We start from the raw sequence: 15,436 nt of genomic DNA, 5'->3' as shown, positions 1-15,436 counted from the left end.
TGGTGGGGTGATGGGGAGGGATGCTGCAGTAATAGCCAGAGCTTAGTGAGCGAAGGGGAGAGTGAAAAGAGACGACAAGGTCAGAGAAGTGGAGGTGGGCTCACAATAGGCAAAATTAGATCAAGAAGGAGAAGAAAATAGAAAGTGGTCCTCCTTTTTGATTAATTCTTTCCTAGGGTCTATCACTTACTATTTTTGCAGGTACTATAATAAAAAAAGACGCCCTGCTGCGATTGGGAGAGGAGGAGGCAGTGGTCATCTAGGTTTTTTCTGGCAGATAAATCTTTGAGCTATGTGTTCAGAATTCAGCGGGATGTTCAATTGAGGACACACATTCTTCCTTAAGGTATTTTGTCTTATATGCTTCTATTTAAAACTGCGTGATATGAATTTGTCCTAGCATATGAATCCTCCTTTGCTTCTAGCTGTGGTTGAAGAATTAGGCAAGTGTTAATAAATGCCCCTGTTGGTCTACAAAGATGACCATCAGGATCTAAATTTCAAGTTTTTTTTTGTAGGGAGGCAGAGTTTATGTTGCAATAGTTCCACTCTTGTCTGGTCCTCCTGGTGACTAATATTAAACACTCAGCTAAAATGTAGGTTGGTGCTAAAAGTTTACTCAGTGGTTTACATTAGATAAATGACCATTGTGGGGCTCAGTTCCACTGTGTCAGCATCTTTGGGCTGGCATGTAACCAAGGGATGTAACCTACTTTTACTTTTGTTGGGGGTGTTCATCTCCAGTAGTCTGATGCTTTTCAGCCTCACCTTGATCAGATTGTCCACTTAAGAGGCCCTATCAAGGCTCCTCCTTGATTTGGCCCTCTTTATCCATGTCACAGTGGACTGAAACAGAAAGAATATGCTTTTTTCTTCTTTTGAACCCTACAACAGTGACTAGTGTGTTCTTTGAATGAATTGGCCCTTTGAACCAGGCGATTGCGAGACTTAAATGTTGCTTGGGCTGTTTGCAGTAAACTCAATATTAGAAATATTAAATAAAACCTTTTAATGTTTGGGAAAGGCAAATCAGAATTGAGGACTTGTCACCTGTTTTAGGTTCTAGTACTCCACTAATACTTATAGATGAATCCCAGAACCAACTTAATAGAGCTTCCTGGGCAGTCCTGGGATACTGAAGGTAACGAAGTGGATGAAGTAGAGCCTGGTATAGAATTATGGAATTCTGACTTGAATCCAAACAGAAGGTCTTTTAGTTAGCAAGCAAATGACTAAAGTGACCAGCTAGGACCAGGCAAACAATAGCCTCCACCCTCCAAGAATATCTCAAAGGAGTGGAGAGTTAGTTAATAGTGAGAGAGATACATATATTTGGCTTTGGCCTATGTTAAAGATTTTGGACTTTGTATGCTAATGCTGGGCATAAAATGCTCTATCTTATGTGTTATTAAGATGTCTACTATTCATCTTCATTTCAATGGTTTATTATAACTCAAATATGAAAATGTCCTGTAGGCTGAAATTTCATCAGCCAGTTTGGAGACTGGTGGCTCTTTTCTAATTTTGAAAGGGGGTGGATGGGTAGGAGGGGACTTGAACACAGGAAGAAGCCATTGACTCCTACACTGGTCACTAATTGCGTTCTAGGAAAGAATCCGCAAATCTAAGTGAATTTGGATTCTTTGAGCTGAGCTGGCCTAGGGTACCAGTGGATTTGTTTCTTAAGCTTTGTGGGCTTTTAGACAAATTCTGAAAGGTGGGCAACCTAGAAAGCTAGTTGATGCCACTTGCTATTGGAATTGTGGGTAAGTACAATTCTGCATTAGGTGACTTAAAGTTAATGTGATTTTGCTACTGGGTTTGTTTGGGTTTTTTTGGTAGCTGGTCAGCATGGGGATCCGAAACCATGACCTTGGTGTTCGTAGGCTGTGCTTTAACTGAGTTAACTGGCCACCCCAGTACTGTTTTGATACATGTGCTGCAGTAAGGAGAATTAGTTGTACACTGGCTGCCAGTTGTTTTGAGGTGAAGAAGTGGTAACTCATATTGAAACAATTGTAATTAGGAGGTAACTCCTGTTTCCCCAGCTCTTGATAACTTACAGTTACCTCTTTGTGTCTATTTAAGATGTTGATACCAGTGAACCAGGATCTGTTCTTCCAAAATGTTGGGACAGTGTTCTGGAAGCTCTTTGCACAAAGGACCAGGGTTAATTGAGTTAGTGTCTCTCATTTCAAATCTAGTTTCATTAGTCCTTGTGTTTGTTTTTCTAGGTGTTGGGAGGTCCTGTTTCTTTTAGGGGAGAAAAGGAGATTACCACAGCACTTGACCATTTAATTAGTGAATAATTATAAATTAGAACTTATATGAATTTACTGAAATACTGAGAGAAAAGCTTGGAAGTGATATTCTGAAAGTAGATGATGTCAAGGGGGAAAATGCCAAATCATCTTCTTTAAGAAGTGTGCAAATGAGACCTTATTTAAATACCAAACATGAGAACAGGGAAGCTCAGTAAATCAGTCTTGAGGTGGTGATTAGCCCTTGTGGCAAAAGAAGTCACCCATGCCCAGCGCCTGGATGCCATCCTGATTGTGTGGAAAGGCAGCCATCAAGTTGATGACTCCTCCTGCCTTCCTGAGAGCTTAGCTTGCTCAAGAGTGTCCATTGGGCTGAATTGCAGCATGGAAGTTTAGATTGCATAGCACTGGGAAGCAACATCCTTGTTCCTGTTCTGCCCTGCTCTTCTGGAGAGCCCAACCTGTGGATTTTGACAACTGGAAATAATTCTGTCATTGAGGACTGTAGGTCCAGACCAGTTCTGACCACTGACTGGGGATCTCAAATAGCACCACTGCATAGTGTAGGACTTTTCATTTTCAGAGAGTGTTTAGCGTCTTGTTGCCATTGCCCTCATCTCTTCCTGTCATTCCAGAAGACAATGTGATCAGGAAGACCTGCCCCCTTATTTTAGTGGTAGATGGTTTCCACACTATCAAGCAGCAGAGTTTGTTTACAGCTCTCTTTCATTCATGAAGGGTTTGGACTCTATGCAGTGTTTGCATAAAATCGGTTGGTATGTGACCTGTAATTTTGATTCTGAACAAGACTTAAGTCATAGCAGTTAATTCAATTAATGCAGTGTGGTTAATTCTTCTTCCTCTAGTTTAGGAAGAACCAGGAAAAAGTCAGACCTTTGCAGAACCTTAGAATATCTGGTGTGATGTTTTTATTCAAGCTGGGCTTTAAGGAGCCCTCTGAGGGGCCATTTCTGGAGTGGCAGGGATGAGGGGGTTTTGCTTATTTTCTTCATTACACCCCACTGCTTCACTCTGCAAAAAGTTACTGGAATAATGTCTTATACTGGGCTTCCCCATAAGATTTCAGTTGAACAGAACATTCTGAGGCCGAAGACAGGTCGAAAAGCAGTGATTTTAGTAGGAAAACAGAAATTGAGAAAGGTTAATAAACTTGCTTAAAGCTATTGAGCAAGGTACAGGCGGTTACAGGAATAGAATCAGGCCTACTCCGCACAGTAATTCTTGTTTTCCCAGTTATACTACCTCTCTCAAACAAGTTGGTTTAGGCACTCAGATTGAGTTTGAGTTTAATTGAATCCTTGGTGTTTGGTCTTCTATATACCTGGGTTCTCTACTCAAACATTTTGTCACACACTATTAATCTTTCAGACTCCTTCTAATGAAGCATATGCGAAGTGAAGTTATTAATGGGTAATGGGATGATAGGCTTCCTGGTATAGCAGAGGTTATGGATATTTACTAGGAGAAGTGGCATTTTCTCAGAGTATTTCTGAAAGTGACCACATTACATTCAAATAGGAGTTGAGGCTTTATCGCTGTAAGTTCTTAAGATAAGCTAGTGGGCATGCTTTAGACAGTGCTTGTGCAAAATGCTGAAACATATACTTCCTTTTCCCAGTGACCTGCCCTGGAGTCTGAACAGGAAAACCCAGGTGTACCCATTGACAGAACAGCTTTCAAACAGCTCTGTGGAGTAACCGCAGTGGACACACATTCCTTTTTAAAAAAATATCTGTGAAGCAAATTTGCCTTCAACTAAAACACTTGCTTTAAGAGTCTCATGCTCTACTGCCTGAGCTAGCCAGGTATTCCTAAACACTTGCTTTATACCCACTTGATAACTACCTAGTGGGTGCTCTTTCAACAGGAGGGGGAGATTAGGAATACCACTACAGTGTGGGTCCTAGGAGGCAGGATCAGGGACTTTCGGGAAGTCTCAGGCCCTCAGAGCAAGTATTTTTTCCAGTTGTAGTGACATTTTCTTTCTTTCAGTACGTGGAAGTCAGGAGTGAGGAGTGATATGGTGAATGCTCTGTGTCCATTTTTAAGAATGTTTCCATGGTTCTTTTTCTCTTGGCAAATAAGTTTTTCTTTGAAATAACTAGTGACTTGTTCAGTCATTTTCTCAGAGTTGGTTATACTTTGTGCCTATGGTAAGGAGAATTCTGCTTTATGAAAGAGAAACATCCAAGGACTTTTCCAGAAGCATTAAGATGGGTTGCTCAGTTGTGGGGAGAGGAGTACTGTAAGGGAGCAGGCCTTTGGGAGGGCAGAGTGGTGGTGGTGGGGTATTGTACACCAGGTGTAGAGGAAGAGAAGAAGTGCCTGTCAGTGGTCCTGTTGGGAAAAAATGCTAACAGTGGCACTTCCTGGGGACGATTGGATAGACAAGGAGCAGGCTCACAAGATTGCCTAACTCCAGGGAACACCATTCACAGGGTGGGGGTTGGAGACCTGTGGTGTTAGGCAACACAGTGGCCCTGACCACAAACACATCTTCTCGATTAGAAAGTGTATTTCTACTGCAGAGGGGTGAGTACAAGGACATGGTGGCTGATTTGACCAGATTGGTCTTCAAGATTGACTAGTCAGTGATGATGCACTGCTTATGGAGGGGTGGTCTAACTTTTTTTTTTTGATATCTATAACTTTATTTTGACAAATCCAAAGTTGGTAAACACGAGGGAATGTAGTTGCCTGGGTCCACTAGAGTTTGGGTTAGAGTACATAATGAAGAGAACTAGATGGTGGCTACTGTCATCTAACGATGTCCCTATCCTAAGGAAACAGTTACATGTAAACTATTGAGATAATTCAAGACTCTTGTGGGAAATATGATCAATGTGAAATAAATCACAACTAAAACTTTTTAAAATATATATTTTGGCTGCTGGCCAGGTACAGGGATCCGAACCCTTGACTTTTGATGTTATCAGCACCACTCTAACCATGAGCCAGCCCACAAATACAACTGTTAATTTTGACTTCACATTTCCACACCACCCGTGTTCTCTTTAGCAGGTCAAATTGATTCTTTAGTCTTTCTTCTTTTAAAAAACTTTTTTTATTCTTCCAGGTACTTGTGGATTTTCTGTAGGGCCTGATTACCTACTAGTGTGGAAGACAGTACACAGTACTCTGAATTAGTGACAAGCGTAGATTTAATGATTAGATCAAGCAGGGAAGTGGCTTCTAAGCATCAGTGAAGTTGGTTTTGATTTGGGCCTCTTTTTCCGAGGTTATTAATTATATCTTTCCAACAGTTCCCTGGCAGCAACTGAGTGTCCAGCAATTTAGTTGTGATACTGTCTGGAGTTAGCACAGACCCCACATGTTAATGACTCATTTCCACAAGATTGCCTCACTTCAGATGCCAGCCGCGGGTGTTGGGTGTCCCTAGGTTACCCAAACTTTGCCATGCAGACCAACAATTTGGAATTTCCCCTGACCACCCCTCCTGCCAGGTTCAATAATGTGCTAGCATGGTTTACTCAGGAAAGCAAGATACTTAGGATTACAGTTTTGTTACAAAGGATGTAATTCAGGAAGAGCCAAATGAGAGAGATGCATAGGGCAGGCAAGGTATGAGGTGGGGGCACAGAGCTTCCCTGCCCCCTTGTGAGTGCACCACCCTCCTGGCACCTTGATGTGTTCACCAACCCGGAACCTCTCCCAGCCTCCTTGTTTCGGAGTTTTAATTGAGGTTTCATCATGTAGGCATAATTATTGGCCGTTTGTGATTGAACTCTGTCTACAGCCACCCCTCCCCTCCCCTGAGGTCAGAAGGTAGGGCTTGAAGTCTATCACCTGTTTGGTCTTTCTGGCTTGGGCAGCCCCTCCCTTGAAACTGTCTAAGGGCCCATCCTGAAGTCACTTTGTTAACATAAACTTCAGTGTGGTCCAAAGGAGCTCTTCATGAATAACAAAAGACACTCCTGTCAGTCACAAAAATTCCAAGGGTTTTAGAACCTCTGGCAGTAACCAGGGCCAAAAACCAAATATATTTTTTATTATACCACATTAGTATAGGTACTCTAGTTTTGTATCCTATAAGTAATAATGGAATAAGGCTACCTAAAGTTGATTTGGGTGCTAATTAGCAATGTGCACATACTATTATTTGACAGGTGTTTCTTGATGTCCAGATACTGCAAATTGAATAGCCTCAGATAACAAGATGCAGACTCCTCCCTCAGTCAATTGTGAAATGACATTCCCAGAATGTGCTGTATTTTTGAACTTTACAGATGTAGTAGCTCTACCTCCCTAGTGCAAGAAACAAGCTCACTTAATGAGAAGTCAGATATACAGACTTCACCTTACCTCTTAATATGACTTTTAAAAAGGTTTAGGTATACATAGTGCATTGATTAAGAGCATAGGCTCTAGAGTCAGATAGTCTGGGTTTGAGACTGGACTTTACCATCCACTTGCCATTTGACGTCAGATGAACCATTTATCTCAGCTTCAGTTCTGTCATGTATAGCGTGTGTAATACAGTAAGTAGTGAGAATTCAATAGTATGATTGGAGGACACGGCACAATGCCTGGCATATAAATAAACATTTAATAACATTAGCTATTATGTTACTACATGGCATACATAGCTAAACTTACCTGGATTGGCAGCTCCCTAGGGGCTATGAACTGTATAATTTTACCTCCTCTTATAGTCAGTATTTGGGACAGTGTATAAAACATTGCTAGGCATACAACAGACCAAGTTATCTATCACTTGAAAATAAAACTTGCCCTCTGGGTATCTGGGAAATACAGACTCTGTAATGGAAACTTCCAGGCTGTTTCCAAAGCTGTTCTAAAGCCCAGATGGAAAATCTTCCTCCTGAAACCGTATAGAGCCCTGTACAAGTATAGTAATGAGGACAGGGGGTAGGATACTGTTGGATCAAAAATTGGAAAACTGATCCAGGAGACATTTTTGTCTTAAGCTGTACGCCTTGAGGTTTATTGAGTTGGGCAAAATCATATGAGACTTTGGGAAGGAAACAGATTTATTTCAGCCAGTCAAGATAATCATTGAGAGAGTCAGTTGGCAAGTGCCATATTGTATGTGTTCTCAGAGAAAGTGAGAAGCCCAGGTCTACATGCAGAAAGGGTTTACTGCTTAAGATTCACTTGTTGGTGAGCTCCTTTGAGGCTGATCTCTCAGTCTCCCTGTGGCTCACTGGTCTAGAGAGTCTACTCTAGTGGGAGCACCAGTGTACCGAGCTCTCAATTCTAGTCAAGACTGCCACCAGTTGCTTTGTGTCCTTGAGCAGGTCACATCCCCTTTGAGTCTGTTTCCTTAACTGTGACGTAAACAATTTAGGACTAAATCAGTATTTCTCAAAGTGTGGCTTTGGTTACACTTTTTGGGGGTGGGAGGGTGGTTGGCCACTATGGGGATCTGAACCCCTGACTTTAGTGTTATCAGCACCATGCTGTACCAGGTGAGCTAACCTGGATATACTTTTCATATATGTGCTGCTGAAAGAGCACTGGAGGGTGTATTTTCTGTACCACTGATGGAGTGGGAGATGATTTTTATTGGTACATGATAAATATTTTTCATCTACTAATTCTATTTTTTATTGTGTATTAATGGAAATATAACTGGCATATCATACCTTTGACTACATGGGTAATGGAGCTTAGGATGATACTAAAGTAGATAATAATTTTTTTTAAGCTTTTAAGAAAAATATTAGGTGAACAGTAGGTTGGGACAGTAATGGATAGGTAAAATCACAAAGGTGGTATAGGAATGTCTGAAATTTGTAAGTTCCAAGACTTGATAATGCTAGTGCAGTGCCACCCTTACTAATGCAATCTTTGTTGTGATGGCCACAGTCAAGCAGGTCCAAGTTCAATTGGATTTTAAGATTTGCCTAACCCAGGCATATTGACAAATTTCTATTTCTGCATTCATGGCAAAAATACCCATAAATGGGTTGTGTAGAATTTAAAATATTGTAGATGGCAGTAGTGGTGGCTTTTTTTTTTTTTAAATAATGAAAAAAATGAAGAATATTGTTTCCTCTTTCACCTTTAGCAGTTTCCCCCTCACCTGGATTGCTCTTTAGTTCCTTTCACTCTCTGGTGTTGGGACTCCCCATGGTAGGAGTTAGGGTCTGCCTTGTTCTGTTGGGGAGGGAGAAAAAGCCTAACCACTTCTCTCGAACCCAAGCCAGTGCCTGCATTCAAGGCTCTGGAAGGATGAGGTTCTGTGCCATCTAAAGAGCTAACCTGTACATCACTTCTTGCTGATAACTGCTTTATAAGGATAGTGTGGTTATGTGCCCTAAAATGAAGTTAAACACCAGTGCAGGGAGTACTTAAAATCTTTTTTCACTTTCTGTCATATTGTTCATATTCAACATAGTGGAGGTCTTGAGAAGGAAAATGAGTAGTGGTAGAAATGATAGAGTATTGGGGGAAGTGATTTCTTTTTCAGTAAAACAGAGAGTAAAACTGAAATCTCTATTGAGCAGTAGAAGCCGAGAAAGCTGCTTTCAAATGTAGCTATGGTTTCTTGAGTTTTTTGTTTGTTTTTTTTTTTTTTTTTAATAAGTCTTAATTACCTGTAGTCCCTAGATATTCTCTGTGTATCTTAACACTGTCATCTTTCATTATCTATCAAGTGATCTTGTTCTAAATTAACACAGTATAAAGGGCCATGGATCTGGTAATAAACTGTTTAATGTTTCAAATTGTAGTTTAAAAAACTTCTCTAAAGATGGTTCCAAGTCTATTATCTTTCTGCGTGAAGTGTTACTAGTCAAGATTAGTTTAAAGTAGAGCAAAATGGTGACAATGATATAGCCCCAAGATTTTTCTTCTTCTTTTTAGAATTTAATACAAGGTTTCTAGAGAAACCTTGTATTATGAGAAATTGTATTTCTCAAATAATGAGAAATTCTTGGCTGTTTCCCAGCTGAGGTGGGATCTAGTGTTCCATGCCTTAAGTCCCCATACTTTATAAATTTTGATTTTGTCATTCATACTGTCTTGTTTCTTGAGAGAGGTTGTGACCTGTGTTACTGGGCACATTGGAAAAGGGAAAAAGCCTTTCCTACACAGGCCTATAGTTTGCAGCATTAAAAACCTCTATTCACACTAAGATCTAGTTCACGACATGCAACAAGCATCCTTTGAACAGATTTTGAGTTCTAACCAAACTTACCTTTCTCTGTGAATGTAAAAATCACAAGACCACCTAACTCAGGGTAGGTGTCAGGTTTCTGAAACAGTCCATTTCCCTTGGTGTGGAAGTTAGTCATTGTTTATAGATAATTGCTGATGAGTCTGGATAATTCTGAAGGGGGATGGACAGGGGTTGTGACATTTGCACTTGGTCCACAGACCGGGTTTTGCAAAGCTAGAGTAAGGTTGTTTATTTCCTTCTCTTCTTGGGAAATTGCCATTGGATCGATGCTTCTTGGTTAAGAACTCTTGTGGGCACCTGAGCATTTGGGCTTTTAAAGATGAGAGCACATAAAAGAAGACTATTCTTTCCCAATGATACAAATAATTATCCCCATGGTATTAAAATCTCCATAAAAGTATAAGCATTCAAGACCACATGTTTAAAAAGATAATATGTAACTTAGGATCAAAAGGAAAGGTGTACAAACATAGTGGTAGAGTTCAGTACCTTTTCAAGCCATTCTTACATATTTCCAGCTCTGCTTATTGTGGTCGTCTCATAGTAGAGTAGCTTCAGTACATCCAGAATCCTTTCACTTCTAAAATAAAGCCCTTTCAAGATGTTAGAAACTAGAACTTTCAAGGAAACTTGAAGTAAAATAAATAAATAAATAAAAACATTTAATCAGACTTAATCTTTAACTCTGACTTTAAACCTCCCTTCTCAAAGAACTGGAATTGCTTAATTTATCTGAGCGCTTGCTTTTCTAAGTTTTCAATTCTCAACCATTGTGCTTGACATAGCAGAAGGAGATAAGAAAAAGTTATGCAACAGGTAAAAGTCTCTCCAGTTGCCTTTTGGTTTTTCCCTCCCTTAGAGCAATTAAGCTCCTCCCCTTTCTGATTTGCATCTTTACTTAAATTGATTCACTCAGCAAAGAACTCAACAAAGTTCTAAAGGTCTCCCACATTTAGTACTTCTGACACAGCCTGCTTAGCAAAAGAGCTTTCAATTACAATAGCTTAACAGAAGAAAACTTTAAAAAGCACAGTTTTAACAGTGCTTAAAGTTCCCAAACAGATAAAGGATATTTTCTCCTTAAGAAGAACCAGGCTTTGTAGTTTTCAAGCTAGAAATATATGAGTAAGGGACCAGCTTTCCCAGATGGAATGTGGATCATTCATAGGGGACTTCAGAAACTGAAAACCAGTCTTGTAAGCTAGAAAATTTCGGTCTCCAAAATTTAATGCTCTCACTGTTGAATTCAAAGTGAAGTGTGTGTAGTCTGAATTTTTCTGAAGGACTGACCCTAGAATTGGATACATGATGTTTCAAGAAGAAATGTGTTTGTATATTGCTAGCCATTCATTCCAACAAATTCGAGTGCCTGTTGTAGATCTTGTTCTTAAGGACCTTACAGTATGGTAGGAACACCAGACTCAAGAACAATTAGAAAATGTTGTAAAATCAGTGCTATAAATGAAGGTGCCAAGAGGCAGAGAGGCTTTTTGTCAGTAGGGAGGAGGCCGGTGGGAAGAAAATCTGAGCTAGGCTTGAAAGAGCAAGACTAGAGAATGAGGAATGAGGAGGCATTCCGAGCAGTGGTAACAGTATCTAACACTAGGGAGACATGAGAGGCCATGGTATTTCAGCGTGCTTGAGGAACCTGGAATGAGAGGGGAGAATAATGTCAGCAGCTGCGGCCAAATCAAGAAAGGCCTTGTATTCCTTGTTGATTTTGGATTTTATACAATAGATGAAGAGGAAACCATTATTATTTAGATTATTTAGAGTAGGGGCATGGCATACCCATGTTCTGTGAGTGTGCTAGAAAGATGAGTCCAGTGGCAGTGTGGAAGAGAGATTGGAGGGAGCAATCCCTGAAACAGGTAAACCATTAGTGAGGGTAATGTAATAAAGATGGTAGGGGCCTGAACTAAATCAGTCACTATAGAATTACTGAAGAGGGGTAGATATTCAGGGATTAGAATTTACAAAGTTTGGCTTAATCTGATAAAAGTTTATTGCTTGCATGTCCCACATGGGTCAGTAGACCTAACAGTGCTCTGCTCCATACAGTCACTCAGAGACTCAGGCTCATCCTGTAAAATCTGTACTGTGTTGATCACCAGCATGGTTCACTATGGCAGGGGAAAAGATGGCTGGGATGTCATTTGTCAGCTCTGTGCTCAGGCCTGGGAATGATACGTATCACATCTACCTACAGCTCATTGTGTCATTTCTGCCTACAGCCCACTGGCCAGAAGTAGACACATTTCCCCACCTGACTGAAAGAAACTGAGGGAGCCAATGGGATGTTTGGTGAGTTCCCCTGTCTCGGTCACAGAGTAGGAACTTGTCTGAGTTGCTTTATTTCTGACTTTATTTCCTCATCTGTAAAATAGGATTAACAATAGTACCAACCTCCTAGGGTAGATGTGGAGATTAAAAGCTATGATGACTGTAAAATGCCTACCATTGTGTCTGGCACAGTAAAGACATTGGAGGGAACCTTCAAGTTTGGTCTTGAGATTTTTAAACTATGGGACATATCTCATTAGTGGATTATAACCAACAATTAAAATCCAGATGAAACAAACAGAAAAAGAAATAGCATAAAAGCTAGTGCCTCATAGAAGTAAGGGTGAATATTGCTTCATGAAACTTCTTTGGAGTTGAACATGTATTCATGGGTCAAGATATAAAATGTGTTTTTCACTGAAAGTTGCAGTTAAAATTTGAAAGCTACTAGTCTAGTTCAAGCTCTCATTTTTCAGTAACTGAAAGACTTAACACTCATTAAAACAAACAAAAAGCCACTCTGTTGTAGTATGCTTTTTTGAAAGAGGCAATTTAAATCTTCATACTTTTAAAAAATAGCTTTGAAAATCATTATCCTGAATTTTGAGAAAGAGTCAAATATCGGTTCAAGTTTCAGCTTTGCTCTTTACTGGCTGCATGCCCTTAGGCAAGTTACTTATACTGTGTTCCTCAGTTTATCATATACAAAATGGTGATAATAATAATAATACCTATCTCCTAGGGCATTATTGTCAGATCTTTAGAATAGTTGGTATGTGTAAAAATGTTTGAAATATATGAGGGGGGTCTTCAAAAAGTTCATGGAAAATTAGTATTGTCTTTTAGTTCCATTTTTCCATGAAAGTACCCTCATAGTAAACCTTAGGTAAGTATTTGTAGACATTATTATGCAGAAGTAGCCACTACTATGCATGTAGGTAGATTTTGGTAGTGCACCAGATACATAGGTAGGTGCTTATTTTTCATTTGATCCTGTAGAAAGCGTTTCTTAGGTGCCAGTTGACCCTTTTTATGTCACCATACAAACTTTCTATCTTCTTGGAGCTTGCGATCTGAGGTGCTGTCACTAAAACAGTAACATCCTTTCTCCTTTATGTACTTGTTATGTTTGTTTGCTTGGGAGCCATGGGTGTTTGTGTTTCATAGAAGTAAACAATGTGTAATGCATTCAAGGCTTGAGTGCATAATAGACATAATATAGTGTCTACTATAATGTCATATTAGACACTTAACAAAATTCAGTCAGAAGAACCAGTAAGGGAAAAATTAATGAGGTGTTTTCCTTTCAGTTTTATTAAAAAAAAATTTTTGATGTGGAAGAAACATCTGTTAAAGTTGTTTTTAAGATTGTTAGGCTGATTTCTCTTGTAAAGAGTAGTTGATGTGAACAAACTGATGTGCAGTGAGAAAGATGACCGCTTTTTGCTGAGCAGTGGAAGATAATGACTGTTCAGTTTGATAAGCCTGTTAGTGATACTGAGGTGTAACCTGGGTGAACAGGAGTTAATCCTCACTGCCTGGTAGAAGTGAGTCTGTTATATAATTTATGGTACCCAGAAGCCCTTTGGGGAGGTCTTTATTATCTTATTATCATGACAATATCCATCTGGGCCTAAAGATTAATTTTTGTAATTCTCATAACTGAAAGGACAGCAACTTGCTGTTAAATGCCTGCATTTTGCTTTTGCTTTGATACAAAGGTAGGATAATCAAGAATGGGTTTTAGAAATCCGGAAATGTGTCAGTTACTGACTTATTAATAGTTTGAAGGTTTTTTCTCCTCTAAAACTGATTTAACTTCTGAAAAATGAGTCATACTCAGGGTTTCAAACATTTCCTCTTTGACTAGCCTCAAAAAAGGTGTATTAATGTTTCTGTCTTGTAAATTGCTGCCGCAGTTCATTTTTGTCAGTCATGCCACTGCTGAAACAAACGCAGTAGGAGTGTCAGTTTGGTTTTCCATCATCTGACACAGCGGACTTCTTAATTCTGTCACTCGTAGACGTCCACTGTTAAACAAGCCTGTACTATTTTTTATGACTCACTGAGAAGTCATGTGGTGGTGTGATCCCCGTCCCCAGCTACCAGCACTTAAACTTGTAATTTTCAATGTATTGTGTTAAAACAAACTTCTAATTTTGGCTATTTTTCTTTTCAGTTTTAGACCTAAAATTGGAAGCTCTATTTTTATAAAACAGTCTCCTAGAAAAGTCACTGGTGTTGCTATTCTCTCTCCACCCCAAATATCATAACTGGGCCTGGGGGCAGGGAGAGCACGAGCTGGCTATTTCACATGGTTAAGCAGAATGTGTGGGCCCGCCAGCCAGCAGAGGTGGAATCTGCTCTTTGCTTTCTTGGCAAGTATGCCTGGCTTTGGAGGCCCTATTTGGACTTTAGTTCTTGGCCTTTTCTTGCTGTTATATGAAACATAGTCCATTGTCTCCAGTGGTTCTAAAGAGATGGAGGACCTTATTGTCCATATCTCTTACTCTTTTTGACAGGGTACATGTTTTAGCCCTCTGAGTTAAAAACCACCCTGTCATCAAAGGAATTTTAGTAAATATCACAGCAGTATAACATATTTCAAGAATATGTTAAGCTAGTCATGAGTCCTTTGTATTTTAAGTAGTTGATGCTGGCCAGTTAGCTCAGTTGGTTACAGTGTGGTGTTATAACACCAAGGTCAAGGGTTCAGATCCCGATACCAGCCAGCTGTCCAAAAAAAAAAAAAAAAAAAAAAAGTAGTTAAATTCCTGTTTAAAATGAATAGTATGCAGTATTCAAAAAAGTTGCCGTCTTTTGCTCTTGCATCTCCAAACACCTTAAATATGATGCCTTTATTTATTGAGGTGGGAAGAAAGCAGTTCAGACCAGCACCTGAAGATTTTTCATTAGAGTGCGCCTGATGGGTGAGCCCCTGGGGCGTCCTAGAATGCTGTGTGGCTATAGCTGCAATAAACCCTTGGTCTTACATCTTTGCTAAAAGGAGAGGCAGAAGTGATTTCTGTTAACAATGCGAAGTTTTTCCAAGTGACTGAGTTGCAGGTCAAAAAGAGACAAAATAGGTTGAACATCTCCCTGTTTCAGCTCCAAATTCTGGCTTTGGCTGTGTTTGAGGTGAAAATTAGCTTGTAAAGTGTGATGAGATGGAGCTGTATATGGCCAGCTGAGAAGCGGTGTTTGTATCCCATTATCTGAGAAACTGACGAGGTAGGGAGTTATTAGAGCAATGAGACAATTCCCTCTTTTCTCTTCCCTCTGAAGGCAGTGAGGTGCTGACAGAGGAGAGGTCTGGGAGAAATTGGAGCTTAAGAACCAGCTCTTAAGAAATGAAATTGAATTCTGTATCCTTAGGGCTCAGCTTCCTTCACTGTTGAGTATTTGTTAACATCATCATATAATTAGAATTGGTTTAAGTAGCTACCATTGATTGAGTGCTAACTGTGCTAGGGAAAGTGCTTAAGCATGACAGATTCGTCATGTATTCAATCACAAGTTAATACATTCAAAGCAATAGACTAGTGCCTTGTACAGTGTGAGTGCTCACTAAGTATGGGTGATTACTCAAACAGCAGACAGTTACCAAACACTGCTGTGTGCCACATAGCTTAGGTGCACAGGATAAAGTGATGAATTGGATACAATCCCTCCTAATAGGGGGAGTAGACAACAAATAAGTCAACAC

General features: G+C 39.8%; 1 protein-coding gene across 5 annotated transcripts in view; it reads left to right on the top strand.

Moving 5' to 3' along the window:
* DCUN1D3 (defective in cullin neddylation 1 domain containing 3) overlaps positions 1-15,436 on the top strand; it is a 40,202-nt gene that overhangs the window by 2,404 nt on the left and 22,362 nt on the right. For 3 of the 5 annotated variants that reach the window (XM_063099479.1, XM_063099481.1, XM_063099482.1), the window contains exon 2: positions 11,682-11,751. The exons of 1 other annotated variant lie outside the window; for it this stretch is intronic. The gene's annotated coding sequence lies outside the window, so the exon portion shown is untranslated. Of the gene's footprint in view, positions 1-298; positions 347-11,681; positions 11,752-15,436 lie in introns of those variants that run through there. One more of the 5 variants, XM_063099483.1, reaches the window with a different exon arrangement.

This window comes from Cynocephalus volans, chromosome 6, assembly GCF_027409185.1.
Source record: "Cynocephalus volans isolate mCynVol1 chromosome 6, mCynVol1.pri, whole genome shotgun sequence".
Classification (NCBI taxonomy): Eukaryota; Metazoa; Chordata; class Mammalia; order Dermoptera; family Cynocephalidae; genus Cynocephalus; species Cynocephalus volans.
Note: the sequence above shows the minus strand (reverse complement) of the source record. Positions and strands in the feature narration are given on the sequence as shown.